This window comes from Vigna unguiculata, chromosome 5 (genome assembly GCF_004118075.2).
Source record: "Vigna unguiculata cultivar IT97K-499-35 chromosome 5, ASM411807v1, whole genome shotgun sequence".
Taxonomy (NCBI): Eukaryota; Viridiplantae; Streptophyta; class Magnoliopsida; order Fabales; family Fabaceae; genus Vigna; species Vigna unguiculata.
The window spans coordinates 30,915,896-30,934,606 of NC_040283.1; positions in this window are offsets into that span (position 1 = coordinate 30,915,896).

Consider the following 18,711-nt stretch of genomic DNA (forward strand, 5'->3'; position numbering starts at 1 on the left):
ACTTGTGTGATGTGGCATTTGTATTGATTGGTGTAGTCCAGAGCCGAAGAGGGCATTTGCAATTCAGGTTTCAAGCCAACCCTTTTCATTCTTTCATTTGTTTCCCCTCCGCCTCCGCTTCTCTCATCTTTCACCATTGAAATCTCCTCAAGTCTTTGTTTCCTGGGACAATGTTCTTCGCTTTTTCTCTTCTGTCAGAGGCACTTTGAACATTGTGTGATGCTGAAATTTGGTGAAAAAAGAGGGGTTAGGGTTTTGTCTTTCTTCCTCACAAGGAACACACACACATTTATCGATTCTTCTTTTTCATTCCACATCTCTCACCATTGTGTATCCTATTCTATCTCCTGGGTAAGTGAGAGTTTCTATCTTCATCCTCTCTCGTTCTAGGGTTTTTTTACCGTTATTTCTCTCGATCTCTGATGCCTAAGCTTGGTTTAGTTCGTCCTCTCAATCTGATGTTGATGATGACCTGGATCGTTATTATTTATTTGATAGGTCATGCCATGGACAGAACGAAATTTCAAAATACTTCTTTTGTCCTTTAGTTCAGTTCTTGAATATATAATAACACTTTTTTAATTATTTATATGTATAACGCTATAGGAAATGGCAATTGTTAAGATTCTTGTATGGTGCACTGAAATCATCTTTTAGAAGGTTTGAATGAACTTCATCCGAAAGCGTGAATCCAACTTAAGCATTGCTGATAAGGTGAAATGGTTGTCTTGATTGATCCAATCATCCACATACATTTGAAAGGTATACTATTATTATTACTACTCATATTTTTATGTCTTTTATTGAGTGTTTGTTTGACATTTTATTAATGGAATCTGCAACTAACATGAATAAGTAACCTTTTGTGATAGGTTTTTTTTTTTCATGACAAGCCACCTATGCATTCATAAAATCACATTTTTATCTATTTATGTCATGGAAGTCAATGTGGGCACTTCTTGCATTCACTTTATCTTTTTTGTTGGACCTCATCTAATGGACAATAGTTTACTAAGTATACTAAGGATTTGATTGCTATAAAATGAGGTTCTAGACCCATATGTGAATAATGTTGTTCTGTTAAGGTAGAGGAATATCACTGGTATTCCTTTTCCTCCACCATTAACAAATGGTTCCATGAGCCATTAGCTTTTGTGGTCAAGTGAAGAATAACAATGATACTTCAATCATTTTTTCTGATTATTCCTGTTACTTTGCCATTCTACAGTTTTGAAATTGGGGCTACCTCACACACCTAACCCCTAGTCAGGCTTAATTAATATTGAAATTTTATTTTTTCTCAAAGTTAGAAGTAGAAGCTTTGGAAATAAGATCTTGACAACTATGAATGTCTCATTTTCACATCTTAGCAAATTTTATTATGTCTCTATGATTCTAATTCCTTTTCTTTTTACGTTTTTGATTGTGCATGTGACAAGTTATGGTGGTGGAGTTAATTTGATCAATTGGAGTTAATTGCACTACAACACTCTCGTGGGCATTGCCTATTCATGAAGGGTATTAAAGGTTTCACATGTTGCCCAAGTCAAAATCTGCCATATGCATAAAGAAGATCAGACCATGTGCAGTTCACAACTCTAAAGATCAGTGTTGTTAAAGTTACTCATAGATGATATATCTAATTAGATACATTAGAAAAATATTAGATAACTTTTTATTTTTCATAAAGCTGTTAAAGTTGCTCATATATGATAAACTATATTGTTCATTGGTTATTAGCTTTGAACCAATCCTATAATTTGTGGGGTAGATTTGATTGCCACTTTCTTGATATTAGTAAATTTTGTTCAATGTTTCTTGTTGCTGAAACTACAATTATAGAAGTTTTATGGTGTGCTTGCTCATAATTTCAAAATTTATTTGGTTGTTTCATTTTAGAGTTTCATCGATCTATTTGTACAGGACACGTTATATGTTTATGTGTATGTATGTTATTCCTTGTAAGATTTTGCACACAAGGATGTCCTCATTCAATTAACCAACGAATGATTATTAAGTGTCTTTCTATGTATAACTATTTATCTATTTCTTTGTAAGATTTTGTACAAATGGATGTCCTCAATAAATTAAGTATTTTTCAATGAATTTTCTAAATATGATATTAATTTTCATTAATTCTTTCACGAAGTAAGGAGTAAACTTTGTTGAATTATATACCATAAATGCACATTTCAAAGGTAATCTCATGGATATCTACAAATACAACTATCTGTCTTTTTGATTGTAAGATTCTGTACATGGACATCCTCATTAAATTAAGTATTTTTCAATGATTATTTCCAATACGATATTAATTTTTATTAATTGGTTCACAAAATAAACATTCATTGATAACAAAAATGAACATTTCAAAGGTTATCTCATTACCACACTATCAGTAATAGTATGTGTCTTTTTGTGCACAACTATCTGTGTTTTCTTTTATAAGATTTTATACATATGCACATGCTTATTCCATTAAGTGTTATCCTCAAGAGTAAAGGGTAACTCCAAATACGATATTAATTTTTATTAATTGGTTCACAAAATAAACGTTCATTGATAACAAGAATGAACATTTCAAAGGTCATCTCATTACCACACTATCAGTAATAGTAGGTGTCTTACTATGTACAACTATTTGTCTTTTTTTGTATAAGATTTTGTACACATGGAGTACCAGCAAGTGTCTTTTTGTGCACAATTATCTGTGTTTTCTTTTATAACATTTTGTACATATGCACTTGCTTAATCTCGTTACCACACTATTAGTAACAGTAGGTGTCTTTCTATGTACAACTATCTGTCTTTTTTTTATAAGATTTCGTATACATGGAGTACCAATAAGTGTCTTTTTGTGCACAACTATCTGTGTTTTCTTTTAGAAGATTTTGTACATATGGACTTTTATTCCATTAAGTGTTATCTTCAAGAATAATGTGTTACTCCAAATACGATATTAATTATTATTAATTTATTCACAAGATAAACGTTCATTGAAGGTCATCTTATTACCACACTATCAGTAATAGTAAGTGTCTTTCTGTGTACAACTATCTGTCTATTTTTTATAAGATTTTGTACACATGGATTACCAGTAAGTGTCTTTTTGTGCACAAGTATCTATCTTTTCTTTTATAAGATTTTGTACATATAGACTTGCTTATTCCATTACGTGTTATCGTCAAAAAATAAAGGGTTATTCTATATATGATATTAATTTTCATTAATTGCTCCACCAAATAAAAGTTCACCAAAAACGTAAATGCACATCTCAAAACAAACCCTCCTCATAACCATACTTCTAGCAACAGTAAGTGCATTTTTACGTACAATTATCTATTTTTTTATTTTTAAGATTTTGTACACATGCAGATATTTACATCCATTTTTACACAAAACAAAGTACATAGAAACTAACAAAATATATATAGATATTCATTCTGTACACTTTTTATTCAGTAATGAAAATTTAAATCTATAAAAAAATTATAACACAATCTATAAAAAATTATAACACTACAAAAAAAAAATTCTTCAATTATTGTAGCAAATTCTTCTATTATTATAGCACGGTATTCCTTCATGTCAAGGATAATGATCATGTTTGTGCGATATAACTAGTATAACTGAGCCTTATAGTATTAACCCCGCCCGCCATGATCCATGATGACCTTACTCCATTATCCAGATCCCTGTAATTGAATTATGAACCTGCTTGCTAATATTCAATCATCTACAACCTTCAAACATCAAGCATAAACCTTCAAACGCCAAGCATAAAGGACAAAATACAAGTTCCAATAAAAATAAAACAAGTTAGTTTGAATCAAGCTCCTGACTTCTCGTCAGATCCTGGTATGACAGTATCTACAACCTTCAAATGCCAAGTTCACTAACCTATGAATATCAATAAATATAATAGGAGACAAACATAGTTAAAAAAATAAGACAACATATATTGTTAAAACTAAAAGAAGATTTTCTTTATCTTTGCATGTTCCCTAGCATCTGTAAATATAAGCGCTAATAACAATGGAAGAGTTAAAGACAACCACAACTATGCTACATCTGAAAACTATTGAAGTAGAGTTTCGGAAGAAGAAATCTAAACAACCTAAAAAATTTCATTAACTCAACAGAGACCTTATTTTGTTTGAAATAATACTTTATAGTTTACTTAATCGGCAGAGTATACACTCCTCATAACCAAAATAACATTAAAACAAATTTTTGCCTCCAAACCCAAAACAAGCAGTGCACTAACCTATGAATATTAGTAAATATAATAAGAGACAAACATAGTTAAAAAAAATCAATCAAAGTTAATAGTCAAGAAAACAAAATAACTTCCACCCAGGTCCAACAATTACAGATGGTGGGCTCAATTTTTAAAATTATTATATCATTGAATCATTGTAAATGATAACACAATCAGAAGGTAAGATCCCCAATCGTTGCTGTTACAAATGATTGGTTCAATTTTTTAAATTACTCCATCATCGACTCACTATAAATGATAACAAAATCAGATGGTGTGACGACCAAATACCAATCTTGAAAAACCACAATCAATAAAAGATTGGGGAAACAATTATCAATAAAATACTGAATACTATATAGTTAGCATATACTTTATTACTTTGAAAACATGTATATTCTTACAACACCAGTTTAAAGAATTTGTCTACAATTGTCATTGCCAACAATTTCTATTGATATTAAACTATTTATATACAAAGAGACAATTAGGTCGTATGCTTGTTCCTTATAAAACTAAGTCTTCCTTACACCACTTATTCTTAAGCTAGGAATGCATTGATCCCTATGTGATAAAAATTAGAAAAGGCAAATGATTTTATTTCTCTGCATACACTCACAAGAGTGAACTATGAACCTGTAGAGCTTCAACAAATCAAATTTTGAATCTTATAAATACACACTCATACACATATAGTAAACAAACTCATGTTAGGAACAATAAGCCCAAAAAAATAAAAAAAAAGACGAACAGGGAGAGAAATAATGAAAAAAAACCCTAAAATGAGAGAGAGGATGAAGATAGAAACTCTCACTTACCCAGGAGATAGAATAGGATACACAACGGTGAGAGATGTGGAATGAAAAAGAAGAATCGATGAATGTGCGTGTGTGTTCCTTGCGAGGAAGAAAGACAAAACCCTAACCCTTCTTTTTCACCAAATTTCAGCATCACACAATGTTCAAAGTGCCTCTGACGAAAGAGAAAAAACGAAGAACGTTGTCCCAGGAAACAAAGACTTGAGGAGATTTCAATAAAAGATGAGAGACGCGGAAGCAGAAGGGAAAATAATGAAAGAATGAAAAGGGTTGGTTTGAAACCTGAACTGCAAATACCCTCTTCGACTCTGGACTACACCAATCAATATAAATGCCACATCACACAAGTTAAAAAAATTGAAAACTAAAAATCAAAATGCCACATCTCAATGACGTGTAAACAGGTTAAAAAGGGTCAAATTTGGTTAGTTAAACTATCATTACCAAAACCTTATGACCACATAGCCCCTTAGCTTGTAGTATCTTGTATTAAAATGTTACAAATCTATCTTAAACATTGGAAACATGCCTATCACCACAACTATGATTTGATTTAAAAGTTAAAAACTTTGATAAACTAGAAGTGTGAAATTTAAAAATGCAAAATCCGATCTAACCCATAAAATATTAGTTTAACTAATTATTATGTATGGTTAAGAAGTCCTTTAAGAAAGTGATCTAACCAAATCTCATTACAGATATACTATCTCGGACATGAGACCTTAATTTGAGCAGTGATGTCAACAGAGATTTTTGTATAGTGTTCCGTGTTATACGTGCCATAAAATCTGTCAGAAATATGGGTATTCATCATTTGTAATTAGATTGCACGATTTTAGAAATTAGAATAGCTGTCATTTGTAGCTATTTCTGTAATATTTAAGGATGATATCACCATCAATGAAAGACATAAAAGCAGAAATGTCGGCACATGTGAGTCATTTAAAAATGATTAGAAGCAAGTTAAGGTCACTAAAACTACAGAAGAAACTATACAAATAGTGATTCTCAACAAACAACAATTCGAAGTAATGTGCATTTTCCAAAATCTTCCCAAGTAGGATGTGGTGTTATATGACCCTTTTGTGCATTAGAGTTAGTAATATCTTCGCTTTGGATTACCCAAATAGATTTCACCTGATGAATATTGTTCACCTGAAGTGTAGCTGGTGGTGCTTGCTTCATCAACCCTGGTATCCCCAGAGAAGCTAGCTTTTGCAAGCTCCCTTAACATCTTTAGCTCCTTTCTTAGCCCAACCTTGTGCCCCTTTAGCCATTTACCTTCCACTTCAATATGAGAGTTTGCACCTATCTCAGGTTGTAGGCTGTGTTCTTTCAATGACATTGTGGCTGGGTGTGCTTGGAATTTACACAGGGACTACAGTAGTAGTCATGGCACTAATTGGATCCATATATCCATTTCTGTTTCTTCTTTTAAATTCTGTGATAGGATTCACTGAAAGCTGGACTGTTTCTGGTTGGGAGAATGTGGATACAACACTAGACCAATGCTTGCTTGGAAGAAAAGGCAGGATGAGTCCCTTGGCTGTAAATTTTAATCCATGTCTCAAAGTGTTATTCTGAGACTTCAAGAATTTCAATAGGGTATTTACCATAGCATACCATTGGTTGGTGAGCTGAGCAATGAAGGTAAACAGTAGAAGAAACAGAATGACCAATTCCCAAGTTTTAGCTTCAACTGAGTTTGAACCATTCTGCAGGATTAAAATAGCAAACACACCTACCTCACACAAGAGCGAAATACCTTCCACAACCTGTACACTTCTACTGATATATGGTTTGGTGGTAAACAGATAAATGAATTGTATTGATGTGATTATCAAAGCGAAAAGGCTTTTATTTGAATTTTCTGAAGGGTAAGCTACTGATATTATTCCCAAACCAACTCTTCTCAGTAAGTCAATGATGATATATGATGCTCTCATGCAGCCCAGTACCCTCTTGAATTCAGAGATTTTGGTTTCCTCATTGTTGTCTTCTAAACTCACTGTCTTCGTTCTTGTGATCTCACTTTGGCCACTTTCAGTCCACTTGGTTATGCTATTTGATTCATTTTGATCGCCTAAAATGAATACTGGAGGACCCTTCCAATCATCAAAGAGAATTCCAAAGCGTGCAAGGAAAGAGGAAGGTACTCCATTCCTGTCAAACCACTTGCCAGTGGTAGGCCTCCCAATGAAAAAGAACAACAAGTTTCTATACCATTTTTCTTCATTTGTTACTTGATTGGATTCATTGTATTGGGCAAAACTTTCGGAGTAGATTGCAATAATAAGAAATAGAAATACTAAAGAGATGAATGCCAGTAATAACACTCCAGTAATTATTCCCCCTGTTGTGCCACCTGCATATAAATGTAGTCTAAAGGGATGAAATAAATTTGCACATGAATCTCTACTCAAATAAAAGTTTTAATCTTGTAATTTAAATGACTGGAATAGACAATGTTGTAACCAATTTCTTACCTTTTATTACAAATGTTGATGCTTGAGAAAGATAAGGTAGCATGAGAATCAGAAGAAATAGCTGAAACCTGGGGACTACTAACCTGCCTTGAGGTGGTCTCCCCGTTCTCTGTCTTAGGAAGAATAAAATGAACACATGAACTAAAAGTAAACATCCTCTTCCTACACCAAGCCAGAATAAGTTCATCTCCATGTCCTGCCACCTGTTTATAAGAAAAGAGATCTCAAATGTTCTTAAAATCCTGCAAATTCTAAAACTTATTTTTCTTGTCACTCAAGAACACAATCAATAAGTCCAAGTCCTTTATAAGTGACTATGTTCGGTGTGTGAGTGAATGTCTTGAGCCTAATACTGTTTAAACATAAAAAGATTGAGGATAACTACCTTTTGTAACTCTCCATTCCTTTGATGATGTTGCTAGTAGACAATGGTTCTCTTCTCTACAAGGCAGTTGAATCAGTTGCAAACAAGTGTCTATTCACATACTTCTTTTAAAGTTGATGTTAAACTCACCAAGAAATAAGTGAAATATTCGACTGAATTGAGAGGTAGATCATACAGTGTACTTGTCTTACTTATATCGTGATGATTATGAAGCCGACCATATTTGGTGGTATTTTCAGATTGAAATGATTGTTTGTGATCAACATAAGACAAGTTCATGAAGTCACTATGTTGTTGATCTTTATTGTAAGAATGTTCTACTGAAGATAGGCCATTGCTTCTCTCTTCAAGTTTCTCTATTTCCCAGACAGAAAACCAAGTGTCATAGTTTTTCCAAGGAAGCTTGTGATGAGGTATGAGTCACCGCAGACCTCTTGTTGTCTCAGAGTATTTGGTATACTGATTAGTTGAAAACCAACTTTGTGAGAGCAAAGACTTGCAGGTGTCCAACCATGCCCTGATAAATGTTCCAAATGTTTAAGCCATGGTGTTTGAGTAAAAAACACAGCGAACAAGTGACCGTACACCGATTCTCAGTATCATTTGTTGATGCTTTGGTAAACAATTCACATTTGATTTTTGAATAATAAAAAGGGAAGTGTGATATAATAGCCATTTATCATAATAAACAAATAGAAGGAAAAGAGATATTCATATAATGCTTGGTATCAAGATGGTTAGATGCCAAATTTTCATTTTCTGAAATATCAGTTACCTTCCCTGCAGGAATGGTAACTGACACCTCCTTTGTCACTGCCTGGACACTCAATGAGTATAAAGCCCTTGATAGTTCCTTAAACCTGTATGAAATAAAAAAAATTTAGATGTTTTACATTACTTGAACCATTAATGAAATATAATGTTAATAAACTTTATCCGTTAAGACATTATGCAAAGAGAGTAATATAATGTTCATAACTGAACTTTATGTGTTGAGCCATTATGCAAAATAATGGTTTGCTACACATGCCTTGTCAATCTTCCCCCAGAAAGATTTCTACAGTAGATGCCCCAAAGTTTTGTGAACTCAGCAATTATGTTGATGTTGAAATCCCTTGTTTCAGTGAGGGAGCTAGTCCTTGTTAGGTAAACTTAAATGTGGGTAATTGGAAGTTGCTATATTAATTGTCTAGGAGATTGCAAAAGGTTGACAGTGGGTCTAGCTATGATTAAACATGCAATAGAGTTCATTAACTGTGAGTTAGATAGTAGTTATATTTAATGAATGTAGTAGGGTGATACAAAGGCCTATAAAAGGACCATGTAATGCTTCATTTCAATACACACCAAATCTGAATACAAAGAGTGTTTATCCAGAGAGACTTGTTTGTCAACAAATTGGCATCAGAGCTTGAGAGCCTAAGTGTTTGAGTGAGTTAGAGAGTTTGATAGAGATGGCCAGCTTAGCTAATAGCATGCCCCTGCCAAAGTTATCAAAAGGCGTCAGCTATGATAACTGGAGCCTGCAGATGAAGGCTCTCCTTGGTTCCCAAAAAGTATGGGAGGTGGTCAAAAATGGGCACCAAGAACTAGAGGATATTGGAGAAATGACGATAACCCAGCTTGCTACGTTAAAAGCAACACGAGCAAAGGACAAACGGCTCTATATGTGTTGTACCGAGCTGTTGATGACTCCGGCTTTGAGAAGATAGCAAATGCTATGTCTTCAAAAGAAGCGTGGGGTATTTTGGAGAAGGCATACAAAGGGGATAACCGTGTGAAGCAAGTTCGGCTTCAAACTCTCAAAGGCGAGCTTGAAAGGATGAGGATGAAGGAAGATGAAGGGGTTGCCGAGTACGTCTCCCGAGTTGAGACCGTAGCGAATCAACTCGGTAGAAATGGAGAGACACTGCCCGCTTATCGAGTGGTGGAGAAAATCTTGAGGTCGTTAACTGACGACTTCGAGAATATAGTTTGCGCAATAAAGGAATCCAAGGACTTGACAATGCTCTCGGTGGAAGAGCTTGCCGAGTCACTTGAAGCGCATGAGCAACGAAAAAGGAAGAAGAAGGAGGAGTCCCTTGATCAAGCACTCCAAGCAAAGGCAACCATTAGGGAGAAGAAGGTTCCTTATACTCAAAACACTCGAGGCCGAGGTGTTAGAGGCAGAGGAGGATATGGAAGAAGTCAAGAACAGGTCGGCCAACAAAACTGGCGTGGCCGAGGACAAGGTGGAGGTCGTGGTGGTAGAGGCCGAGGAGATCATTCGAACAACTCAGGAGTTGAGTGCTTCAAATGTGGTAAGTATGGTCATTTTGCTAAAGATTGCTACTCAGGAGTCAAATGTTACAATTGTGGGAATGTTGGACATTTCACAAAGGACTGCCGATCTGAAAGTAAGAAGGAAACAAACTTCCTTTCTGAGGATGCTAAGGAAGAAGGAATATTGATGATGTCCAGGAGATCAGGTGCTGAGCTAAGTCCGAGCTGTTCTGACAACTCAGTTTGGTACCTTGATACAGGAGCAAGCAACCACATGTGTAGGGACGAGAATTTTTTTAAGGAGCTCACCAAAGTTGACGCTGGACACGTATCATTTGGAGATGCATCCAAGGTGGCAGTAAAAGGCTGGGGTACAATTTGATACCTGTAGAAGAACAACCGAGTTGGAGAAATTAGAGATGTGTACTATGTACCCGATCTCAAGAACAACAAATTGAGCATGGGCCAGCTGATGGAGAAAGGCTACTCGATTCTAATGAAAGACCGAGTACCATACTTGAAAGACAAGTCAGATCGATTGATTGCCCGAGTAGAGATGAAGAAGAATAGGATGTACAAGCTGGACTTGAAAATAGTCCAAGAGAGGTGCTTGAAACTTGACCTGAAGGATGAAGCTATGATGTGGCACTTCCGATTTGGCCACTTACATTTTGGTGGGTTGGTCGAGTTGGTGAAAAAGGAGATGGTGCGAGGACTCCCGACTGCGGAGTTTGAAAAGAAATTTTGTGAAGAGTGCGTGCTCGGGAAGCATCCGAGGACCTCATTTTCGAGGACTGCCGAGTACCGGGCAAAGGAAGAACTCAGACATTTGTGGACCAATTACCCCTGAATCTTTCAGTGGGAAAAGGTATTTCATTTCTTTCATAGATGATTTTTCAAGAAAAACATGGGTGTATTTTTTGAAGGAGAAATCCGAGGTGTTCCAAGTGTTTAAAAGGTTCAAAGCAATGGTTGGAAAGGAGACCGACATGCCTATCAAATCTGTTAGGTCTGAATGAGGAGACGAGTTCATCTCATCTGAGCTCATGAAGTATTGTGAGGACCAAGGAATAAGGAGATTTCTGACAGCACCATACTCACCCCAACAGAATGGAATAGCTAAGAGGAAAAATCCAACCATACTTGACATGGTTCGTACAATGTTGAAAAGCAAGAACGTGCCTAAGGAGTTCTGGGTGGAAGTAGTGCAATGTGCCATCTATGTGCAAAATAGATGTCCACATGCTAAGCTGAACGAGAAGGTGATTATGAGCCAAGATGTTCAAGTTGATGAAGAGAGCGAGTGGAAGTGAAACAACTCGGAGAAGAAGTCTAGAAGCTTGGAAGTAGATACACCACCAACTTTGAGCGATCATGAGACTTTTGATGAAGAAGATGAACCTCTACAGCCTAGAGCGCAAAGCTTGCAAGACATATATAACTCGAATGACAAAGTATATGTTGTATGTTTCTTGGCAGATTCGAAAGACTTGAGCTTTGAAGAGGTCGTGCAGGAGGAAAAGTGGCAAATGGCAATGAATGAAGAGATCAGAGCAATCAAATGCAACAACACATGGGAGCTAACCGATCTGCCCAAAGGAGCTCGGCCTATTGTGGGTGTACAAGAAGAAAACAAACGCTGAAGGAGAAGTTGAGCGATATAAAGCTCGACTTGTAGTTAAGGGGTACAAGTAGAAGGAAGGAATAGACTATGACGAAGTATTCGCTCCAGTGACAAGGATGGAAACAATCAGGTTGTTGATTTCCTTAGAAGCTCAACACAGATGGACAATCTTGCAGATGGATGTGAAGTCAGCATTTCTGAATGGAGTCTTGGAGGAGGAAGTATATATTGAACAACCACTTGGATACATGCGAAGAGGCGAAGAGAAGAAAGTCCTGAGATTGAAGAAGGCACTTTATGGCCTGAAGAAAGCTCCACGAGCATGGAATGAAAGAATCGACACTTACTTCAAGAAGAATGGGTATGAGCAGTGCCCTTATGAACATGCTCTTTACATAAAGAAGAAAGGAGAAGATGTGATGTTCATTGCCCTTTATGTTGATGATCTTATCTTCACGGGGAATAATGGGGAGCACAACGTTCACCTGGCTTTCAAAGAAACAGCCCATTGTAACACTATCAACATGTGAAGTAAAGTACGTTGCAGCATCCTGGAGTGTTTGCCATGCAGTTTGCCTTAGAAACCGTTTAAGAAAACTAGAATTGAAACAAGAAAAAGGGACTGTGATCCGAGTTGATAACAAGTCAACCATTGAATTGGCAAAGAACTTGGTCAATCATGAGAGAAGCATGCACATTGATGTTCGTTTTCACTTCATCCGAGAACAAGTGAAAGAAGGAAATGTAGAGTTGGAGCACGTCGAAAGTCAAGCACAAGCTGCAGATATGTTTACAAAGCCGCTGCCATCCTCTCTGTTCGAGAACAATAAGATGATACTTGGAATGAAGGACAAGAAGAGCATTTAAGTTTATATGGGAATTTTGTTAGGTAACTTAAATGTGGATAGTTGGAAGTTGCTATATTAATTGTTTAGGAGATTGCAAAAGGTTGAGAGTGGGTCTAGCTATGATTAAGCATGCAATAGAGTTCATTAATTATGAGTTAGGTAGTAGTTATATTTAATGAATGTAGTTGAAGGGTCATGTACAAAGGCCTATAAAAGGACCATGTAGTGATTCATTTCAATACACAACAAATCTGAATACAAAGAGTGTTTATCCAGAGAGACTTGTTTGTCAATAGTCCTTAGTACCACCTTGGGTTTCATGGAATCTACAACAAGATTAGGATTTGGTTTAAAGTTAAAGTTATTAAGAGAAATGATTATTAGCAAGTACAAGTTATTGCATACCATAAAGGAATGTGATAGGAGAAACATGAGAGACAAGAGTGCCTGTACTGCCAAGAATGGATGCAACTTGTAATTCAACTGCATAATCTCAATTCTTAACGTGTTCTTGAGCTACAAAACGAAGCTAATTAATAAAAAGGAATGAAATATTAAGAAATTTTCAATTCCTCTTCTAATTTTGTTAGCATATGACTTCTACCAATGTTCATGGTAAGAAAACTGTATAAGTATATCAAACTCAAACAACACTTTCTCTCTTACTTCAAAACTAAATCTGCGGGCTCCATTGCTTCTACCATGGAGAGGAGTTAAAACAACATAGTTAACATGTAGTGCATTTAGAACTTGTTTAGTTGAGTTTCTTATAGGAATGTTGAAGTCCAAGAAACTTCTACCATTGTGATTACTACACATCCATAGGTAACTTCTGAGGAGATAATCACTTCAAGGTTGTGTTTGGTACCTGGTCTAATAGTTTGTAAAGAAGATGCATCCACTTGGGCAAGACCAGCTACCATAATCTTGCATGTTAAACCACAATGAAAATGTTGTCAACGTTTTCAAGGAAAATTACATAGCAAACACCATAGATACTTTTAACACAATGTTCATCATTGGAAACCAACTTACATCACAGTTTGATGAGTTTATGCAATGAAATCCTCCTAGTCCAGTGCACGGTTCACTGAATGTGACATCAATTGGTATCCTTTTTCCATTTGTATGGCTCTGTTTACAAGTAATGGCAGCAGTTGGGGGTATTGTATCTGTTTAGTAAAAAGAAAATCATTAACAAAACCCCAAAGGGATTTTACTGAAGTTTAGTATTATTTGTTAGCAAAGGCACTCTATTTCTGAAAATATGATTTACTTCACTAGTATATTTCATATGAGCAAGACACTACAATTTACAGGACTTACATTTGGCTTTTCATCTCCAAGCCATAATATCTCCAATTATTACAAAAACATAACACTAATCACCATTAACATCCGAAACATAACACATTAAACTTTTGACTTTTGCTCTCCTAAAACATCACAAATGTAACCACTCATAAAGTTTGTTCAATAACTCCTAATTTAAGTTTACCCTAACATTATTACTAGAGAATTAAACTTAAATGGGGGTGAGAAGAAAGGAAAGAAATTGAGCTCACCAATGAACCATGAATAAAGTGATGAATTTCTCTCTCTTTTGTTTGTGCTGACATTGAGAAGAAAGGAAAGAAATTGAGCTCACCAATGAACCATGAGTAAAGTGATGAATTTCTCTCTCCTTTGTTTCTGCTGACATTGAGAAGAAAGCTATGCTCATGATTTAGAGTTAAGTTGGTTAACACAATGCCATTATCCTGGCAAGGGTAAACTCTTTCATCAAGCTGTCAAGCAAAATTCAAACACTCAACATCAATAAACTCTTTTCACACTTCAATAGCAAATAAAAGTACACATTTCATAACCAAATCATTGCCGCAACATGGATGAAAATAACATCTGCTACTAGTGTACTATAGTAAACCATGTCTGTCCACACTCAATTTCGTCCGGGTGAATAAATTTATTTTCAAAAAAATAAAAATAAAAAAAGAAATAAAAAATGTTTTTAGTTAAGGGTAAAAGGTGAAATAATTGTTTTCAAAATATTTTCAAACTTTAATTTAGAAAAAAAGAGAAAAAAAAGAGATGGAAAAAAGAAAAAAAAGGCAAAAAAGAAGGAAGAACCCAATTTGTTTTTAATTATCACATACCTTCTCATGAGCTCAATAACTCAAATATTGTCTATCTTTGTTCCTGATTAAAGAAATTAGTTATATAATAATAATTATAAGCAATATCTCTTCAAATGGTAAGAATCAATATTATTAATTGGGATTGATTTTGTGCTATGATTTGGTACTGATGATGATAAATTTTGTGCTCTGATTTGCTGCGACTTGATCCCATAATTTGCTGCTATCATGACCAATTCCTTATATTGTTCATTACAATTAAGGCTGAGATTACATTGATTTTGCAATGTGTGAGTATAAATATGCACTCTGTCAAGATTGGAAAAAATTCTCTCCATTTCTCTAATTCTTTCCCATCACCACTCCCACATACACACCTCCTTTCTGATCTCTCTTAAACAAAAACATATTGAAGGAGGTAGAAAAAAAAACATTCTTTACACTCTCTCTCTTCCTCTCATTATCACCCACATAGACACCTCTCGTCTTTATCTCTATTGGAAAAACAAACACAAATTAGAAAAGGAAGCAAAAACAAAAAAGAAAAGAGAAAAGGTGAGGAGATATTGACATTTTTTTAAGGTACGTCACTCTCAACTCTTTCAGCTTTTGATTTAGTTTTTTTCAATTTTCATTCTTTTTTTATCATAAAAAATATTTTTTCCCTTTCTTTATTGTCTGCCCGGCGGCTCGCGTCGCATGACATTCAATTTAGACTTTTGCTTTTTCTAAAAATATATAGATCTAAAAATAAAACATAACTTTCTTTGTTTACTTTTTTATATCTATTTGGTTGCTCATGTCGTAATGACATCCACAACTACTCTAAAATAAATTTAAAAAAATAATAAAAATTTATAAATGATTAAAAAAATAAAAAATAAAAGATTAGAAAAAATAATAATTTATTTGAAGTGTCTATCCGGCCGCTCACGTCGCGTGATACCAATTTTAAAATAATACTAAAATTTAAATAAAAAGATTTTAAAAATTATAAAACAAATTAAATCATTTTCAAATAATTTTCCAAATAGATTTTTCAAAAAGAACTACGTAACCCTGATTCTTCATTCACATGGAGATACGTAGGAGCGATGATTAATCCTCGTCGGGCCAAAAAATGAAAGAAATAGTTTTGTTGTTTTTTGTACATTCTTTTATTAATACTTTTGGGGAAAATTAAATATTTTGAAAAAACCACATAACTTTTGCACATTTAATTAAAGGTACCGTCTTAGGACGGACGTTGTGGGGTGCTAATACCTTCCCCACGCGTAACCGACTCCCGGACCCAAAATCTGGTTTTTCGCAGACCTTGTTTTTTTTTATGGTTTTCCATAATTTTCTATAATAACTATGGTGGCGACTCCAATGTCTGTTTTTACAAATTTTATTTTTGGTTCGCTGTCTTGTTGCGATTTCGGTTGCGATCGATGGCGACTCCATTGGGGATGCTAGAGAGTCAAACCATTTATTTGGATTTGCAAAATTGATGTGGTTTTTTTGCATATGTTTTCTTTCTCATTTTTTTTGGGTATGTGTTTCTTTTAATCTTTTTTTTATATTTAGAATAATTGTATGTGTATATTCTTCTTTATTTTTGTATTTGGAATAATTGCTAGGTGCGGGTTTGGGTATACATTGTGTTCTCCCTTCACACACACACACATTTTATTCATTACATGAGTGTGTTCCTATACTCGGGTCCTAGTTGCTTAGAATTAGAGGGGATTGTGTAGCAGTATCACAGTGGATGTACTTCCCAAGTGGTCATTGTGAGAACCCCAACTAGAGTTTGTTCATAGTTTCAACATGCATTTTTATAATTTATAAAAAAAACAAAACAAAAAAAATTGCACTAAAATAAATTCAAATTATTTCCCATTTTGCTTGTCAATGATTTCTTGGAATATTTCTTACAAAAAATGAGTAAATAATAAAACATTCTTTGGTCAAATCAGTGGATTTAATAAAGAAATAAAATATTGTTTATTATCATTTCTTTTGAAATACCCATCTAATCTTGCATGCATGAAATTGCTCAAATCTATCTTCCTTTCCATCTCTCTTCCACCATAAACCTTGTTTTCTTTTTCATGGAGAATTATCATAACGGGGACACATGCCTTAAAAATGATTACAAGAAACTCTTTGAACACACAAAAAATACAAAGGGAAGAAAAGTTCGCTAGACTAACAACTTTGAAGAACAATCTAGGCAAAAAATAAGACAAAAAAAAAAGTGAAAAAAGAGAACCAAACAAGGGGCATCCTGTAAGATGAAATCAATTATTTTCCTATGAATTAATTATTTTTAGAAAAAACAATCATGTTTTGAAATGATGTGTGACCATGTTTCTTTATCCAAAAAAAACAAAAGTAATTATCCTTTGCTACCCAATTTGAGCCTTCCAAAAACTTTCTTTCAAATTACCCTAAACAAGGATCACCCTCCCACTTAGGGTTGACATAATGTTTCATTTGTTTCATTCGAATTGTAGTTCACCAATACAAAAATATAAAAAAAGAAAGAAATGACATAGTTATATAGAAAAAAAAAACAAAAGTTTCAAGAATGAGAATAAAATGTCAAAATATAGAAAGAAAAAAAAGGTGAACGAAATGAAGTCAAATAAATATTGAATGAAACCTTATTCAAAGATCCTTGTTTAAAACAACCCTCACATCACTTGTTCGGGCCTTTACTATCATTCACTTCCATACCCCTAGCCTTGGCCACGATACAAACCTAATAAAGTCCACACAAATCAAAGATTGGTTGTTATCTTTCAAATGCGGGTGGGAAGAGCATTTATGACATTAAATTCTTACTAGTATGACGTGGAAAGGTATTAGTTCAAGTGGTTGAGAGTATTTGATTGTGTGAGAGGACTTGGGTTCAAGTCTTATGTATGCCAATTTTGTGTTATTATTTGTTATTGTTTTAAATATATGTTAATCATGCTGTGGAATAATATGATATTTGGATTATATTTGTTAGCATGAAATATGAATTGGCTAAATGGTTTGACATTGAGTTGACATTGCATGGTTGTGGGTTCAAACCTTGGAAACCCAAATTAAACTTTATTTTTGCTAAACTTTGGTTTGGCTTGAATATGAAGGGGTAGAGCAAACCCTAGGAGAATATCAATGTGAACACCTTTTGGGAATAAGGGTAGCCTTGTTCGCGGTAGTTGAGTTGTAGGAAATCTGCATTTGTGAGATTAACGTAACCACAATGCAATGGTAGGTTCTTCTGTTGGAGATAACTCGGCTTGAGTGTGCATAGTTTGCCTTTCGTATGCAGAGTCACGAATCATCGAGTCTCGTCGGGCTTGATTTTAGGTGCAACCAATTTGAGGGACGACCATAAGTCTGTCCTCCTTTCTTCATTTCATTTCTCTACAACCATGTGTTTCTTTTTATGAAAGCCAAGGCCATATGAACCCATTCTTCTTTGGGTACTGGTGGGACCGAGATCCATTTGCAAGGACCCACGTGAATCAAGTAGTTCCTTCACTTTTCCCTGGGATTATTATAGCTTGGTGTATGTTTGGAGGAATCACGGCATGCATATGGCTCTGTCATCTACGGTTGTGGTGCAAACATCAAAAACCAACCTTTAATCTTTACTTTATTAGTATGTAAAGTAAACTTTGGATGAGACACTTTTACGTTGGCTTTTCTTTCAGTTTCTCTATCTTAGTGCCTAAATTTTTAGATTAAAAATTAAGCTTTTACACTTTAGCAAATGTATCGTGAAAAAAAAAATGGAGCAAAAGTTAAGTGAGTTCTGGATGAAATTTTAACAAGGAGGATATTGGATTGAAAACAAAAATTCCCACGTGAACAAGGTTGGAATCTATATATAGATAAATATAGAATT